Here is a 19,775-nt window from a genome sequence, read left to right as displayed (position 1 = left end):
GCACAATTACACATGTAAACCTAACTAAAATGAATCAAACTGAAAATAAATATTTCATAATGCTAGTCAGAGCGTGTCTGCAGGCCCGGATCTAGCCCTAGGCAAGCTTTCTCGGACACGCCAGGTGTCGCTGAGATTGACAGCGTCTCGGTCTGAAGGTGGGCAGGTATGGAGGAGAGGTGTGCTGCGACGTCGTCAGTCTAAAGCCGCCCCTCCCCCCTCGGCAGCTCAACCAGCAGCCAAGCTAGAGCCCTGCACGGGCCGAATATGTGGGCCCTAGCCCGGCCCGGGTCCGTGGTGTTTCAGCCCGGCCCGGCCCGTGGCCCGTAGGTGGCACAATTTTAAAGCCCGAGCCTGTCCGAAGCCCGAGACCTCTTTATTTATTTATTATTATTAATTCATTATTTTCGAGCGTGAACTGGTGCGCGCCGCGCGCCGCGCGCAGCGCGCAGCCAGCGGCTGCTGCACAACCATGAACTATACAGGGGTTTTGCGAGTGGCGGATTATGTTACCAGAGTGAAATTATCTGCGCAAAATGTTCGGTGAGCCCGAGCCCGGCCCTAGGCCCGATGATCAAATACAGAAACGGCCCTAGCCCGGCCCGTTTTGGCGGCCCTGGCTGGGCCCTGGGCGGGCCTCAGCGGGCCTGCAGGGCTCTAAGCCAGGCTGCATAGCAGGCTCCCAGTGCCATGCAGCAGACAGACAGGCAGTATAATTCACCCATGCACACAGTGATGTGACTTGCAAACAAGTGATAGAATACCGATTGCGCAAGTGTAATCATTTTTGTCTTTTTTCCCCCTATTTCGGCGCCACCCTCTAGATGGCGTCCTAAGTGGCCATCTAGGTTGCCTATAGGGCACGCCGACCCTGCGTGTCTGTGCGTATCCACACGCGCGCATGTGCACGTACGAAATAAAAATATCATCAATCCAGTTAAAAAAATCACCATTACACCACTGGATAAGATAGATTGTGAGCAGAGATGACAGATCCAAGAGATTTCAGTGTACAGGGAGAAAAGGAGGGGGCGAAGTACAGATCTCTGGGCACTTTAGTGCCGTCCCAGCGATGCCTAGGTCAGCAATGGTGTCCAGGAGCAGCTGGTGGTTCACTGTGTCACTGTCAAATGCTGCAGGTCTTCTAGATTAGAAGAATCAGGACTGCAGGAGTGTGAGCCAGCCTGGGCAGCATGTAGTACTTCTGTGACTGAAAGCATTTTATGATGACTTATAAGGTCAAGTATCTTATTCTTAATATTTCATAATTGTTTGACATCGTTAGTGTATTATAATTCGCATAGTTGTAATACATTACATATACATTACTATACATTATATCCATATAAACAAACCCGATATGCCAGGGAGTTTATTACAGCTACAAGAATTGTAATGATGTAGTAGTATGATACTTGACGTTATAAGTCATTATTAAAGGCTTCATAATGTGTTATGATTGCATTATGAGTACTTATGAGTGCTTATAACTGTAATTATAGTGTTATAAGCCGATAACAATGTTGTTATACTTGACCTTACAAGTCATTATGAAAATGAAATGCTTTATAATGTGTAAGGATTATTGCTATGAAGCATTACAAGTATTTATAAGTTGTTATAACTCAGTGTTATAACAATTATACAGTGTTATAAGTAGATTATAGTTTTTTTTAAGTCACGACAAAGTTTATGTGCCAGACTTAACAACGAGATGTCAGGGACAAAACCATGGTTGTAATAGTCTTCATCAGAGGTACTTGCAGCACTGCCTTGCAAGCTTGTGCACAGGAGGATCTCCTCGAGCACTTACTGTGTCAACTGCATTTTGGCAGAGCAAAGGGAAAGCCCCGGAGAGCTTATTTGTGCTGTGAGACCTAATAAGGGAATTCCTGATGGAAAATAAATCCAAAGCAGAAGCAGAAAATCTCTGCATGGTGCAAGAGAAGGCATTTAAATCCACTTGACTGACTTTTAATTGATATACTTAAAAGTTCTGCAGGCTTTTCCAGAATAACTTTTCACCAGGAAAGCTGATCACAGAGCAGATGTATGCATTTCAGAGAGAGAGTCAATGTGAAAGTTTTCTTGTAGACTTGCAATTAAAAGTAGGGCTCGTCCGGGATTTGAACCCGGGACCTCTCGCACCCAAAGCGAGAATCATACCCCTAGACCAACGAGCCACTTGGCAGTGTTTGCTCTGATTGTTTGTCTAAGTCTCGCTGCCTGCTAGTGGCTGACAGTAGGCTGTCATTCTGGTTTGGCACTGTGGTATCAGGTTACTCTCTGCTATACAGGATATACAACAGAATATTGCCACCTAGTGGCTAAAAGACATAAATCAAAAGATCACATATACTGTACATACAGTACAGAACCACAGATATGGAGAACTGTTCTGACTTGTATGCGCTTCATTTAGTAAGTAATGTTGATTAATTAAGGTTACTTGCTAAAACTAATATGTCCCATCTACACTTCTAAAATGAGATACAAGTGAAAATGGTTAAAAATAGAAAACTGGCAAATGATTTCTTCCAAGTTTAAACGATGCCAACCACCCAGTCACTTCCTAGGCATTCTTAGATGACATTGTTGTTTCCCAGGGAGAACGCCAGAGAGTGTGAGGGGAGAAAATGGGGTAGAGAGGGCATGGTGGATAGGACAACAAGAGTAAAGGGAATAGAGCCATATGAGCCACACTCCAGGAATGCAGCCAGCTATGGAAGACAAAAGCAGTGCCACTCTGGAGCCGCCTTTCACAAAGCTGCCTTAGCTTTGAGTAGTGGTGCCAAAGTCTTTTTTTTTGTTGTCATGGGAAGTCAATTTTCTGTAATTTGACAAGGAAAGAACAGAAGAAAGAACGAAGGGAGGGAGGAAGGAAGGATGGAAGAGAGGGAGGAGGGAAGGAAGGGAAGAAAAAGAAAGATAAAGGACAACATGCAACAAGTGTCCGCCTGGCACTGGTGTGCTGAATGCACAACTTTGTGTCGTGTGTGTGTGTGTGTGTGTGTGTGTGTGTGTGTGTGTGTGTGTGTGTGTGTGTGTGTGTGTGTGTGTGTGTGTGTGTGTGTGTGTGCGTGTGCGCACGCGAGTGTGCGTGCGTGCGTGCGTGTGTGTGTGAATGGCTGATTTCATGGCTCATGGATCAGAAGGGCTGCCAAGCGGAGTGTTGGCTGACAGCTGCTCTACACACAAAGACACACACACACACACACACACACACACACACACACACACACACGAGCGCACGTGCACGTGCACGCGTGCGCACACACACAGGACAGCAGAAGTAGGGTGCATACGTAGAGGGCAAAAAAAGGAGAGAAGGAGAAAAGGCATGGAGAAAAGATGTGACATTAAAGTGATAAGAGTTCATTTGTTCACAGATACAACAACGTTGCTGTTAACATGCAATTGTTTTAACTGTTTGTGTCAACTTTATTGTTTTTTCTTGTTGCTCTAATGTTATTTATATGTGTGTAATCTCGGCATCATTGTAAATGAGGGTCTCCCTCAATGATCTCTCCAAGAATCTTAAATAAAGGTTGAATGAATGAACAACATATGAAACATTTATATAATATTCACTTGTTTCATTCAAAAGATAATTAACTGGTATATAATTTATGCAATACATGACATTCTCTTAGGCTTATGTTAACCCAGACCATATTTACTGCATTAAAAAAAGGAAAGAAAAGAAAAGAAGAAAAAATTAAAACATTGGAAATCTGGCAAGAATGCCCACTGCATATTCACTTCCATATTTTAGGACTACAAACTTTAGCACAGTACCAGACAGTAGACCAAGGACATTCATTATGATATTGTGTAGATGGAGTTGACCTTGCTAGCATTCCCATCTAATCCCCCCTATGCAGCCATCTTGGTCATACACCCCCCCCACCTCAGATTTTTCCCAGGCATGTCAACCACCATACTTCTAACTCCAAGCTGCTTCCCTCACCTTTAGGCTACCACCACCTCTCCATGACTTTGATTTTCCCTTTGCCAAAGAAAGAAAAATGAGAGGGAATTTCCCTTTTACATTGTTAACATGGTTTCCTTGTCTCTAGCATTGTCAGTGAGTACATCTAATGATGCCCCTAGGCCACAGTATGGTGTGTGTGAACCACTTTCATAGCAGTTACACACAGACATACAGATAGGTGGGAGAGAGACAGAGAGAGAGAGCGCAGGAGAGGGAAAAGGCCTATTACCTTTCTGTGATCCTGTCTTTCTTTGTGTTTATGACATTGAAGCTAAGGGCTATTTCCATTTTCTGATAAAATAACAGACATTACTTGCCTGGTGTCATAACTTTAGACACTGTTACTGGATATGGCCATTGTCCATACAGACACATAAAACCACTTGTGTGATATTGCATGGAATCATCTGTATGTTAAACATGGTATTGTGTGTGCTGCTATTTGTGGCTCGTGAGATCCATGTGAAGTCCCTGCCTGGGGTTCAAACAATGACTTTAACCACTTAAACCCTGTATACTTCATATTGTACGTCAAATAGCGAAAATTGTCAATATACAAGGTCACAATGCGACACGTTATGACTATGAGCTTGTAGATCGGCACATTTTTCAGAATAGTTTCCTCTTTTTGTTTGTACATTTTTGCCAACTATGACGACCTGTCCATGATAGAGACACTAGACCTAGAGCGGATAGAACCTTGTGTCACCAGGCGGCGTAAACTAGAGGATATAGCCTGTCAGAGTCCTCATAACTTTAGCGCCTACCCATAAACTCATGATGTGCACGTTAGCCCACCTTTAAAATAAAAAAACAACCGGTAAATATGTGAATGTACTGGTTTGTCCATGTTTTAGTCTAACTGGTATAGCGACCGGCAAGACCATGCTACTAGATTTTGCATTCATGTGGGGGAACAATCCAATGCGGATATATAACCGGATATTAGTTGGGGAATAGGCGTGGCCCTATAGACAGATCACACTTGTCAGTTTGGAATGAAAACCAGGCTTCCTGGAACGAAGGGGCGGGCAATATAGAAAGAGACAAGAAAGAAGATCAAGAGAGTGACAGATATTGTAAATGTTTTGCTGTGAATAGCAATGTCTACTTTACAAAACGCTGCACAGTAAACACCTCAGCGTTACACTCTGAGCTGAATGAACTCTGTGTATTTTACTGTGTGGTAACCACGCATAAGATTCTGGGAAAAAAAATCTGTTCTCTTGGTAAATCGCTTAACCTTAAAGTTATTTGAAGCAGATGGCGCACTGGATTGGACACTGGAAGCGGCACCATCTTTATTGTAGCTCAAAGACACCATTACAATTACTGCAATTACCGCTTTCCATTGGGAGAGGGAGTTTTTTGTATTGATTGATTGATTGATTGAATTGATTGTACTTAGTACAGTCAAAGGTTATGCTTAACAAATTTTTTATCCCCTTGCCAGCGTTTATTACCTTAAATAGACGATCTTTGAAACGCCGTGGAAGACACGTGTACAAAAATGGAAAAAAAAAAGTGTCCGTGGGTTGGGGGAGGGATCCGTGTATCCACTGGAACAATAACATTTCTACCTCGAGCAGCCATTTTGGAGCTATGGCCCGTTGAAAAGATAGAAGTGTTTTTCTAAAAATCGTAACGTTGGGGTGGACGGAGGTCTGTTTTTTTGGAATGACGTCACATCCGTCTATTCGTGACGAGGGATCATTCCTAAGCTGTGTCAGAGCTCTTGTGGAATTTTCAAAAAATAGAACGCTTCCCCGTTCTTGGCGGGCAAGTGAATGCATTTACATGTTACCCCTCGGCAGTGTCATCAGCAGGCATGGAATGTCTTTCCATTGTTATGCTGATGACACACAGCTGTACATTAAAACTGCCCCCACCCCCTCTGCAGCTATTTCATGTCTCACTACCTGTCTGGAGGAGATAAAGGCATGGACAAGCAACAATTTCCTTCAGTTAAACAGCAACAAAACTGAAGCTCTCCTTGTTGGCACACCACACCAGGTCCAGTCATGCCCCATATCTCATCTCACCTTCGACAGTCAGGTCATCCCCTTCTCCTCCTCAGTCACAAATTTAGGTGTTAAATTCGACCCTCACCTGACTTTCAATGACCACATAAAATATCTGTGCAGAACTGCATTCTATCATCTCAAAAACATCTCCAAACTCCGCCCCCTTCTAACCCTGTCAGATGCAGAGAAACTTGTCCATGCCTTTATCTCCTCTAGACTGGACTATTGCAACGCACTCTTCATTGGGATTCCTGGCAAAAGTATTCAGAAGCTGCAATACATCCAAAACAGCGCTGCCAGGGTCCTATGAGAGTGCATAAGCATGATCACATAACACCGATCCTATTTTCACTGCACTGGCTCCCCGTTTCAGCTAGGATCGACTACAAGGTCCTGCTGATCACCCACAACTGCATAAATGGACATTCCCCTCCCTACCTACAGAAATTAATTAGGCCCCCACAAAATTCCACCCGCACCCTCAGATCTACAAGCAGATTCCTCCTCGATGTCCCTGGTACAAACCTACGTACTATGGGTGACCGGGCCTTCTGCTCGGCAGCGCCGCGCCTGTGGAACAGCCTTCCTATTAACCTGAGAGCACCACAGACCCTGGACTCTTTTAAAATAGGCCTGAAAACGTTTTTGTTTCAGAGGGCATTTTCGTGTTGAATTGTTGTTTAGTCACATCTGTTTTTAAATCTTGCTTTTAACTTTATATGATTGATGATGTTTTACCATGTGGCACTCTGAGATTCCTTGTGAATGCATTACAAATAAAATGTATTATTATTATTATTTAATGGAACACATATCTGCGTCCTTGGCGGGTAAGATGATTGCATTACACGACAATTACGGTTATTCAACTTATTCATATATATATATATAAATGCACTTCAGTACCTCTTCCAGTTTAATCAAGTGGGAGGGGTCATCAATATGTCAGTATGTGGCAACACTTGGCAAATTTTAGATTTTTTGTTTTTTACATATAAAATAATGTCATTTTGATCATAAGACGACCCAATTACTGAATGTCAGTCTCCAAGTTTTCTTCAGAATATGTATGACTCTGATTTACTCTGCATGACACTATGGCACATTAGGAGTCCACTAGGACAGTGGTTCTCTGACTTTTCATTTTCAAGAACCCCATAACTCTGTCTAAAAAAGTTTGGTTCAAAAAAGTTTACCAAATGGAACCGTAGAGTCCATTTGGTTACATTTGTGCACTCTCAGAGTTATAGACCTGTAAAGGTCTAGTGGTAGCGGTGGCCTAGTGGTTAGAGGGGCGGCCTTGATACCGGAAGGTCCCTAGTTCGATTCCCCAATTCATCACATCAATCATGAATCACCGCTGAATAGCCCTTGAGCAAGGCTTCCATGCAGGGCCTGGCTGTAAATAAGTGTTAACTTAGTCCAACACCCTGGGTAAACAACAAACTTTGCTTTACTTTGCTTTGCTTTGCTTTGCTTTGCTTGGTCATTTAAGGCTATAGCTCTTTATGTGTTTCTGGTAATATTATTGTCCACTCATTTGTATGTCCAAGGCAAAAATAGAATTTTGACACTGTTGCCTCGTTACGCCACTTTCAGAGCAGATCGAACATTTAGTCGGTTCTAAATCATCTCTTTGAAGTCAAGGTATAGCTTTTATACCCCATTTACCAGACAACTTAGTTTTTTCCACCCATAGCCCGAGGAGACGGTCCGCTGCACTATCCAGTAACAAAACAGATCAGTCAACACTTACGCAAAACTTGCTAAAGTGAACACTTAAGCAAGTGTTCACTTCATGTACACTCAGATCTGATCCTTGCTGCAAGTGGCTTGGGGAGCCTCCTCTTGATTTACTCCCAGCTCCTCCAAAATAAAGTAACACTTGGGACATGAACGATATCCGGGTCACGCTACACTATGAACTTTCTACAAACGGAACCATCCACTGCAATGTTTGTCATAGAAATTACGGTTTCAGAGCTGTAGACAGACAGAATTCAGTCAGCTCCACACATCCGTTTAACTTAAATTTCATCAAAATGTTTGATCTGACATTCCCTATAAAACTGTTGAATCTACATTCCTCCAAATGCAAACGATTCATTTGACCGTTGTGATGTTGAGATGTAGTGACAGGGTCACAGACAAACAACAACTTCAACAGAGGAATATGGTATTATACAATACTGGGTCATGACTAGGGATGTCCGATATTATCTTCCTCCTGATATTAGCATAAAAATGTTATATTGAAAAATATCGGAATCGGTTTTTGAAAAAAGCTTACAGGAGTTCTGTTCTTACTGTTCTTACTGTGTGTGATATGAAATATGAGCTTACCATAATCACAGTAATCCTTAATCATATTCCATCATATTCTAGGGCTTTTGGAGAGAAATGTTACAGACTCCAGTCACTTTCAAATTAGAACACTGCAGAGGGCAGGTGTGTGTGTCTGTGTCCAGCTGACGCTCGTTGACGTTAATGTTATAGGCATCAAGGCAATTATGCTTCTGCACTGTCAAATAGGCCAACATCTAATCTAAGATTAGTGGGACTCATTCATTCAAATGACCACCATTGGGACTCACTTAATTGAAAACCTAACATCTCTGTATTATATTAGACTAGAAGTTCTGCCCCGCTGCGCGGGGCCGAACCTCTAGCGCCCGCGCCCGCGTAGCGCCCGCGACCACTTGGCAGCGCATAGCAGTGGCGTAGCCAGTGGGGCCATGGCTCGGTCAGTAAAGACCCTGTCGCGCGTCTGATATGTGGCATAGAGGGGCGGATTTTAAATCTCCAGAGAAAACATCCATGGGCTACCATTGGTTCAGCAATCTGTGCGCCCGCCCTGCGCCCCTCCTCCTCCCCCAATGTGCAGTATTGAGAGCCAATACAACATATAACATTATATTTAATCATATATAATAATATAATATATTACATCATTAATACAATATTATATAATATACATTATAATACATATTATAATATATAATTCATATATATATATATATATATATATATATATATATATATATATATATATATATATATATATATATATATATATATATATATATATATATAAACTTCTAGTCTAATATAATACAGAGATGTTAGGTTTTCAATTAAGTGAGTCCCAATGGTGGTCATTTGAATGAATGAGTCCCACTAATCTTAGATTAGATGTTGGCCTATTTGACAGTAAAGAAGCATAATTGCCTTGATGCCTATAACATTAACGTCAACAATATATATATTATAATATATATTATATTATATATATATATATATATATATATATATATATATATATATATATATATATATATATATATATATATATATATATATATATATACTCGATTTGTGATGGTCACTGCACTCTGGTTGGTTGGAATACACCTAGGGCCCAGGTAGAACCCACTTATAGCCCACATGGGCATCCCAGTTAAGACCCACCTCGGCCCCACATAGAATTGCCTAGGTGGGGCCCACCTAAGGCCCGTTTCGGTGGTCACAAACGGTGCTAGGGTGACCACCTCATTTGGTAGCATGCAGGGGCCTTAAAGATGCAGTACAGTGAAATTTTTCATTTTATTTTGAAGGTTCAGTCTGAAACGTCGTCTCAACCGACTCTAAACCAATCAGAAGGTCCCATCCCTTCAGGCTATGGGACGTTGGAATCTCAATCACTTCAGCCGTGCGCAACACGGCTAGTGTCTGTTTACAAGTGAGAGAGAGATGGCCAGTGAAGCAGGTTTGCTACTACGTGGCTTATTTGTAACCTATAATGTTTTCAGATACATATTTTAGTGTGCAGATTAAGTTTAAAATGAGTAATACTGGATGTCATCTTCAATGAGATTCAAAACGGAGTAGCTCTGTAATTAAAATCAGCTGTGTTTGAAGAACGTGCAGCTATGGGAATCAAACAGGTGCATGTAATCAAGATTCATTTATATTCCTGAAAGCTGCGTTATGTCATCACGCAGCACGTTTTCGTTTACTGGAAGTAATTAAGATTGGCTTTTTAGTGACTTTTGATATAGAAATACACAAAAATGTTTTTTTTTAAAATTATTTTGGCATCTATTGTTAGGTATGCCCATATGATGACCACGGATATGCTCTAAAAGTGTGAAAAACTTTTTTTTCATTTCACTACACCTTTAAGCAGCAGTAATGTAACACAAGCTTAACACAGTTGAACCGAAATTAGCAGAAATGACTACATTTCCCATGATGCCCTCTGATTGTGCAGCAACGCGTCACTGCCATAACGTTAGATTGTGTCACAAAAACCCACAAAATACACTAAAATGAAAGTGTTCAACGGGCTAATTAGGTAGCATTGATGACATTTACCAGACTAACGTTCATACAGGTTGTTGGTAAGATGTGTAACATAGCCGTTTCAGTCACGACAACAGCGTTAGCATTAGCCGCATGCTAACGCTACTCGTTCGTTAGCTTAGCTACACGCTAACGGCTCATTATAGGCAGCGCTTGGCTAATAGTCATTTAACCCAACTAACGGCAACACAGTAATGGACATAAACTTAGACACTATTAGCAGGCATTAACAACCAGCAGCAACAGAATCCAAGTTGCAGGCCACGTTAGCAGCTAATGCTGTGTACGATGAGGGCTGTCAGGTCTGTTTGTCGTATAAGCGATTTTGGGCTTACAATGGACTAACTGAGCAGGAATAATAACATTCACCACACTAACGTTAATTGTTGACAAAGTGATTGCACAGCCGCTTCAGCCATGACAACCACGTTAGCGTTAGCTACATGCTAACGTTGAAAGTGCGTTAGCGTTAGCCGCATGCTAACGGCTCATGTTAAGCACCCCTGGGCACTAATCATTGAAATACAATGATCGCTATCACAGTAGTGGACATAAACATGCGTTACATTAGTGGGAGGCAGCAGTGACCTCAAAGTCTTGACAATATGAATGACAGGGCGATTTATTAGAGAAATGACGGTGATTGTGCCCAGCCGTTGCTGCGTCAGTGCGTCTGACTGTAATGGCGGAAGCGAGCTATGTGAGCGAGTACTTGATGCTGCTGTCTGGAAACTGCCCTCAGCATGACACGACCAATGAGAGTTAGCGCTTTCGTTGTTGCTAAGATACGGTGTGTGGCACATAGTGTCTCTGCCCCATAGCCTGTAGATCTCTCGAACATGATTGGCGTCGCCTTCGTTGCCAGGTCTGCCTTTTGTATAAGCAATTTGGGCATGTCTGCTTGGAGACCCTCCACATGCAATCATGGGGACTCCATGAGTGGTGCTTGTCAATTATTGTGGCAGGATTTATTAGATATTATATTGATATTATAACTATTTTATTTTATTAGATATGTGATGTTGTTACCTGACAATTAGTTGACTTTTGGTGACCGCATCGGTATCGGTTGATATCGGTATCGGAAATTAGGAGTTGGACAATATCGGAATATCGGATATCGGCAAAAAAGTCAATATCGAACATCCCTAGTCGTGACTGATCATCTACTAAGTCAGAAAACTATCACTGTTATAGCTAATATTTGAGTGTTTGCTAGTAGTTCTCTTTATTTGAACTGGGAGCTCCCTGGAATGGGGATGATGTACAGTAAACATGTCCAGGTAAAGTGGGAAACTTTACTTGGGGAAGTCTGTCCAGGTGGCAGACAGGTGCAGAGGGCAGAACCAGCCCCGCTCTGAGGAAAGACAAATGACAAAAAGAAGGGAGAGGTGGAGAGAACTATGATAACTTTTACAACTTTCTTTTTTTTTCTCTCTTTCCCTGCTCAGCGCTCTATAATTACACCAGCTGCCTGGAATTGGTGGGGCTTTCTTCTCTCTCTCTCTCTCGTTCTCTCCTCCTCCCTCTGTCTCTCTCAGCTCTCTCTCACTCTCTCGATCTCTACTCCTTCATCTCTGCTTTTCTTCTTTTTACCCTCCCTAAATTCTTTTCATTCTCTTTCTCTGGAACTCCTCCCTCACCGCTGTTCCTTGTCGTGGAAGTACTGCACCTGCCTGTTGACCACACCTACAAGTCTGTGTTGCGTGTGTGTGTGTGTGTGTGTGTGTGTGTGTGTGTGTGTGTGTGTGTGCATGTGCGCGTGCGTGCGACCGTGCGTGCGTGTGTCTGTGTGTCTGTGTATTTGTGATTAAATGTTGAAAACTTCGTTTCAAAGACCTGTTGCCTGTCCCTCCAATTTCTCTTTTCTCTTCCCTCCTGTTTTGTTCCCTTTCCCTGTTTACAAAATGAAGCAACTCTCATTATCCCAGTATATCTCTGCTGTCCAGCGTGAACCTGCTAACTCCAAAACGCTCATTGTTCAGGAAACGAAAAAACAAAATATACGTTTTTCAGGAAATGAAGAAAACCTTATATTTTTAAAACAAAGCAATACTGCCTCATCAAAGTTGGTATAGTGACTTTATATATTGTCAGATACTTGCATGTGTCATTATATTATCAACACTTTACCCAAATCGCGGGTAAATCAACACTTTACCCAGCGCAAGTGGAGTTAGTAGTTTCAGACGAGCAGAAATCAAGCTTTGATTGATTGATTGATGTAGTTTATTTAGAAAGACATGAGAATAGTACATGACAGTACATAACAGTACATGGAAGTACAAATTCACAATACAAGGTCTACTAAACTGGAAACCCTCATTAAGCACTAAGCTTGTTTAAGATGAGAACCCCATGCACACAAATCATGATGAAATATAAGAGGCAGGCAGATATACACACTACTATACAGAATGTCATACAATCAGCTTTCAGGTTACTGGTATGACGAGAGAAAAAAAAAATATATATATATATATATATATATACAAAAGAGGAAAATGAAGGAGGGGGGGGGTAGGGGGGGGTAGGTTAAGACTTAGACAGGGGCCATTTTCGAATTGCAGCCTCCTGAAGGTGTATCTTTAGGGCAGTTTTGAAAGTGAGTAGGGTTTTACACTCCTTTACTCCTTTTGGTAGGGCATTCCACATTTTTGTTGAATAGCATGAGAACGAGTTCATACCCTTAGTTGAGCCAAATCTGGGTTGAACATGATCCGTGGAGCTGCCTCTGGTGTTATGATCATGGACTGCATTAACATTTTGGAAGTATTTTGACAAATACAGGGGGATCCCAATGTTGTGGTGTATCTTGAAGACCAGGCCCATAGCAAGTTGCTGTACTCTGTCCTCAACCCTAAGCCATCCAATCCTAGCAAAATGAGCAGGGGTTAGATGGGTTCTGTGATTGAGGCCAAGAAGTAGCCTTACAAGTTTGTTTTGGGATGTTTGGAGCCTTGTTTTTAAGGCCTTGGAGGTGTTGTGATACCATGAAGTGCATGCATAATCATAATGACCTTGAATGAGGGCCCCTGCAAGAATCTTCAGAGTATTCTTACTGACTAGGCGATCAATCCTCCACAAATAGCGTGTTGTTTGGTTGACATTTTTGATCACTTTTTCAGCGTTTTTGTTACCAGAGAGGTTTGCCTCCAAGATGGAGGCAAACCTGAAAGCTGAAATGGAGTTAGGTGTCCAAACAACAATAGCTCCACTCGCTGCTGAGGGAGAGGTTTCAAAAGGGTACAAATTCCCAAAAGCTAACAATGGATCTCCAAGCTCACAATGCATCACAACAACGTGTGAATTAATGCCCTGATGCTTCATGACACTTATTATATAGGCCTACAATAATAAACAGGACTTTAAATATTATAATAACTTCTGCAAAGAGGTTGTAGAACTAGCGCGACAGAAATGCTATGAATGCCTTTCTTCTTGTCACATTGCTCTCCTCATTAAACACTTCATAGATTTTAGAAATATAATTACTTGTTTTCATAACATTAGCGTCAGTGCTAAGTTTGATAAACTGCATAGTTTTAACAGACTACGGTGTGTTTGTTTACGTGATCCTCCTCCCCGTTCACTGCGCAGCGCGCTCTACTCATGCTGTGAAAAGGCAGCACTGGAGAGGAGAGGGGGGAGTTGTTTGTTTTTGACGGACAGTTTGAGGATCCAATGGAGTTGGGAGTTTTCGTCAGAGGCGCTTTTTAATACTTTTCATTGGTTCAAATGTTTAGATTTTTTACACAGACGTAAAGGGTGTTCAATAGCGTTGATTTATGAAAAAAATAAAAAAATAAAAATGGAGTTAGCTGGTTCGTCCTGGACACAGACGATATACTGTATATAAGTAGATTAAAGGTTTGTGAAAGTGGGTAATATTGTGACAGCTACATTTGTACATTTGTCAAAAAATATATGTATTTATTTATTAATTGTGTGAAAACAATACTTAATTCAGCCTTGTTACTGTGTCTATTACTCTACAGCACAATCACACCTGAAAGCTTCAACTGACGCCCCATTCAAGCCTTTTTCTACACTGCAGGCAGGGCCTATCAGGGCATAAGATGAGTATCTTGAGGAGTTGAGGAGTTGGCAGGAAAAGTGTGTACGTTTGCCTTTATGCTTCCCAAGGGGGTTCTTTGAATGGTGTGTTGTGCAATAATGGTACTACACTGCAGTGCAGAGTAAATCCGTAATACCATCGTGACAATGTAATTAGCCTGGTGAGTCAAAGCCTGTGTCAGACTGTGGTCAAAGTCAAGTTCAAACACTTACTTGCAATTGAAGTTATGTCATGTGCATTTATACTTAAAGTTAATGATGTGAGACATAAGTCTTAAGATTGCTCACATAGAAAACCACAAAGGACATCACCCCAGTAGTAAGGAAGTTTTCCACACTCATCTAAAACATTTGTTTTTAATTTCCTGCAATCAGTAAACTAACATTTCACAGACAGAGTAGGTACTGAGCAATGTGCTCACATTACAGTATTGGTGATGAGCTTGCGTCTCCTCTTCTACCCCAGTAACCATATCTGTAGTGGTCTATTCCCTAGGGTTCCACTCCCTTTGAATCCACTTCAACAGAGAGAATGGTGACCAGGTAATTTAGAAGAGGTTAAATCTGGAAGGTGGGACATGGATTCCTGCCAGTGAAAGGGCAGCGGGGTACAGAGGGAGGGAAAGGGCAGGTCATGCACATTTCCTCCTACAAGAAGACCATATGGAGAGACGTGTTTTAAACTCATCATTAAGGCCTGGGAACATGAAGAGAAGACAAGAAGGCTGGAGAAGTTCAATGTGACTCTCAAGTTTCGCTGTCGGAGGGCAGTACTTATGATACCATGTCATTTACCCACAAGATGCTCAGGTTTCCGTATTAAAAGTTTTAGTGGGCAATCTTAGTGAGGCATGCTATTTGTGACAAAGAGAGACAGCTGTAATATACTCGGTTCCAAATTTTCCGTTTCTCAGTGGAAAAGACAACTGCTGTTGTCCTCTAATGGTACAACATGTGGCATAACTCTGGGAGGAAGCCAAAGAGTATATAGGCCAGATTGTTTTAAGTATTGATAAGAAAATGACGTTTAATTACAAAAAGTTAATTACTAAGAGATAACTCCTGCCTAGCATAGACCGATATGAGCAGACCCCTAGAACTCAAGCGGTACCTGGTTCGTCACTCAGGCTTTAATATGGCACCCTACTGAGGGTGTTAAAGCTGGGGACCAGCAGGTCACACACACACACACACACACACACACACACACACACACACACACACACACACACACACACACACACACACACACACACACACACACACACACACACACACACACACACACACACACACACACCAGCCAAAGCCTGTTGTAACCCCTGCTGTCCGTGACACTGTCCGTACCCACTTTACTGTTAAAGATTACCGTAGCTACTTCACCTAATTCAGTGTCAGTTGCAGAGCAGGGGGAAGGAGGCAGGAGGGGGAAGATGATGAGGGTTGGAACCATTGTTGGAATGATGATTAGCAGCTGTGGGTGAAGCAATGGAGAAAGAGAGCGAGAGAGAGACAGACAGACAGAGAGAGAGAGATAGACAGAGAGAGAGAGACAGAGAGACAGACAGAGAGAGAGAGAGAGAGAGAACAGGATGACATGTAGTAAAATGCCCTAAGAATTCACCCCATCCTCACTGCCAGGTACGTGCGAGTGATGATAAGTCATTAAAAGACGTGCGCCCCCCCCCCCCCCCCCCCAACTATTTTAATTGGGCAAGATCTGCACGCTGCTTTGCACGCGTTATTGGAATACAGCTATCTTGATTGTCGTAAGTTTAATTAAGAGTGAAAGAAATTGGATGTTCAAATGGCATAGTAGACGGACCCTCACTGCCTCACTGTTCCTGGCGTACTTCATATATATATTTGAGGATTGTTCAAGGTAAAGTGAGACCCTAGTTACTTGCTTGAAAAAAACCACCCTTCGGGTGTTTGGCCCCTTCCTACCTTAACTGGCCCCCGCCCCCGGCCTGACCTGTACCCCCTGACACTACCGGGCCTCCTCCCAGCTGTCCCCATCACCTTCCAGGAAAATGTAACAGTGTCTATGGGGCTTTGGGTGGAAGTACAGAGAAGCGTGTACAGCTGCCAGGCTGCCTTCTGGTCCCAACTGTACGGTAGATTGTCATGATGAGCATGGATTGGCAATAAACTCATCCATATGTGAAGAAATGAGCCTCACATCATCCCAAGTTGGATGTTTGCCATCTCTCCTAACCAGAGCAGGGTTCCTCTCAACATTTATAAAGCCTGCGTTAAAATTATAACATCATATACCGTATTTATAACGTTGTTTATAAGTGTCAACATTAATCTTAGTCACTATCACTGACACCGTGAACACAAATACGTAATGCGTTAAATCTAAGATAATATCATGTTAATGTTTTGTTGCTCCTTCCCCACTTTTACCCTGACATTCACTTTTTCAGATTTTATTTCTGCTAATTTGTATGCTCTGGGTTTAGGTGAGTATTGGTTTGTATTATAAATGCAAATTGATTGCTACAGTACTACTACATCTTCAAAATAAGAACACTAAAGAATAGGAAACATAGAAATTACTCATACTCAACAAATAGCCTACTGTATTTCTAAGCCCCTTGCAAAGAAACACAAAGGTTCACATTCGGTCACACCGACGTGACCTGTCTTTCACTGAAAATTGTCCCTTTATCTTTTCAGTTGGCTATTTGTTGGACTGATAAAATGCTGTTTCTGACAGGTGGGGAAGTAACCTGGGGTTTACCATGGGGTTGTACTGTGAATGTATGTATCTGTATTTGCTTGTGGGTGTGTTTGCATACTTCACCTGCGGAACTGATAGTATGCTATCTGTGCGTAGGAGGACAAAAAGCCTAACACACACATGCCATGTCAGGTAGTAAACTGAGTGTGTAGTGGTTCAGCTCACCCACCTGCCATTGATAAGAGTTACTCTTGAGTCAGAAGCAGGCAGATGAGTGGAAAAGAGAGATTGAGACAGAAAAGAGAAAGGCAGAGATACTGCTAATGACCAACTACCGCCAATGGTGTGGGACACACCCCAAAAAGGATGTCTTTTCAGCTAATGTCGGCCTTTAAACCGGATGGAAGTCAAATATTACATTGTTGCAATACATTTATGAGCAATGAAACAAAAGTATCAAACTCTTAGGAATGGATTGAAAGATAAAGATAAATTTTCAACATATCCCATGAGTGTAGACCTTGATTGATCCCACAGGGGAAATTGAAGTTTTTTCACAAATACTATGAGTGTTTTCACAAATGGACACTTGGATCTCTTTTCTCCAGTTCAAAGGCACAATAAATGTTGTAGAAAGCAGCTGTTTGAGACCCAAGTTTTGTGTCAATGTCCTGGTGTTGTGAATGAGCCTCTCTCTCTCTCTGGCAGCTGCCTGTGTGTGCCTGCCCGCATGGCATAGGGCAGCAGGTGTAGCATAATATTGAAACCAAAAATGTTCCCTCTGGTTCCTCTTATCAAAATGACATTGTGAATCATTGTCCATAGTGAAGGAAAAATGCCATTGTAAAGTCGGACCAAAAATCAAAGGGTCATTCAAGGAAGACGGTGTGTGGAAGGAACAAGGAAGCACACAAAGAAACACGTGGACATGCTCGTGCACACCCATACACACACAGAGACGTTAACTTATAGTCCCCCATGCAGGTCATTAAGGTGACAAATGCTGGGTGTTGGGGATTGAGATGCTAATTCACTGATTCACAGTGTCAGGAGGAGAGAGGAGAGAGAGGGGAGAGAGAGGAAAAGAGCGACAGACAGAGAGAGAGAGAGAGAGAGAGAGAGAGAGAGAGAGAGAGAGAGAGAGAGAGAGAGAGAGAGAGAGAGAGAGAGAGAGAGAGAGAGGGACAGAGAGAGAGAGACAGAGAGAGAGAGAGAGAGAGAGAGAGATAAAGAGAGAGGGGGCGGAAGAGAAGGGGTAAGGGAAAGAAAGGGGTAGAAGGTCAAAACCTCAGAGGTTTAGAGACAGAAAGAAAGTGGGGAATACACAGTCACACCCCCAGAGAAAGAGAGAGAGAAAGAGAGAGTGAGTGAGATACCTTTGTCAGAGCTCAAACAGCTGCAGGTGTTTTCATTTGAAGAGGCTCAAGTAATAAAGGTACACTGGAAGTGAAAAGGCGGAAAAAAGTATCATTTCATTCAGGATTTTACATTTGAGGGTGTGTCTGTGTGTGTCTGACTGGGTGCTTTGCTAGTTGCATGCGCTCTCTCTCTCTCTCTCTCTCTCTCTCTCTCTCTCTCTCTCTCTCCTCTCTCAGTATTCCTCTCTATCCACCTCTCTTTAAGTTTCTCACTTCACACGTCTCCCCCCTTCACCCCTCACTTCCCGCCAGGTCAGCAGCACACAGAGCTATGGGGGGTTATACGAGGCCAAAGTTCAAAGTTAAAATGGCTGGTCTAGTGTTCTTACATCTCTTCCCTCTAAAAATGTCCTCACAGGGTGATGTTTGGAGTGGTAGGCCATTCACATTGTGAGGACTCAATAGAGAGTTTGTCTTCTGGGTGAGAGTGTGTGTGTGTGTGTGTGTGTGTGTGTGTGTGTGTGTGTGTGTGTGTGTGTGTGTGTGTGTGTGTGTGTGTGTGTGTGTGTGTGTGTGTGTGTGTGTGTGTGTGTGTGCTGGTTAGCTTGTGTGGATCTCATTAGGCAGTCAATGCTGAATGCTGACAAGTTCCTCTACATTATAAATGCTGAAAGAAAAATACTGCTTGCACACAAAAGTGTAAGATTGTGGTGGATAACAGCGTCCTTCCTCATTTCACAAGGCACTTCTCTCTATAACTACCCTCTGGTAAATGGGTTAATGACGTCATTGGAAGTAACTTATTAAGACCAATTGTCCATAGCTATGTAGCTTATTCATAATGAATACATGTCATTATCCAGTGTGTCTAGTCAGTGTGACACCTATCAATCTGTCTGTGTATTTGTCTGGCTGTCAGTCTGTGCATGGAATTAAACATCCTGAATGTTTGGCAAATAACACTCTTCCTGTTTTATGACAAGGACATTGTTAGCAACTTAATGGTTTATCCAACACTTGACATATCTGACAAACATACAAAGTCACCAATACATTTTCTCACAGATTCTCCCTCTGCCTTTTTCCATGTCACACATTTCTTACATTCCAAAATAATAATAAAAACTCCCTGTTTATTTCCCAGTCATTTGGTTCCATCATTATAGAACTGGTGGATCAGTCATCAGCCTTCTGCTAAACGACATGATGAATGTAATTATCATTAGAGCTTCTTTGTTTGTTTGTTTTTCTCTTTCTTTCTTTCTTTCTTT

The sequence above is a fragment of the Gymnoscopelus braueri genome (genome assembly GCF_963280865.1).
Source record: "Gymnoscopelus braueri genome assembly, chromosome: 9".
In the NCBI taxonomy this organism is placed as follows: domain Eukaryota; kingdom Metazoa; phylum Chordata; class Actinopteri; order Myctophiformes; family Myctophidae; genus Gymnoscopelus; species Gymnoscopelus braueri.
The sequence above is the reverse complement of the archived record's forward strand: the minus strand, read 5'-3'. Positions refer to the sequence as shown.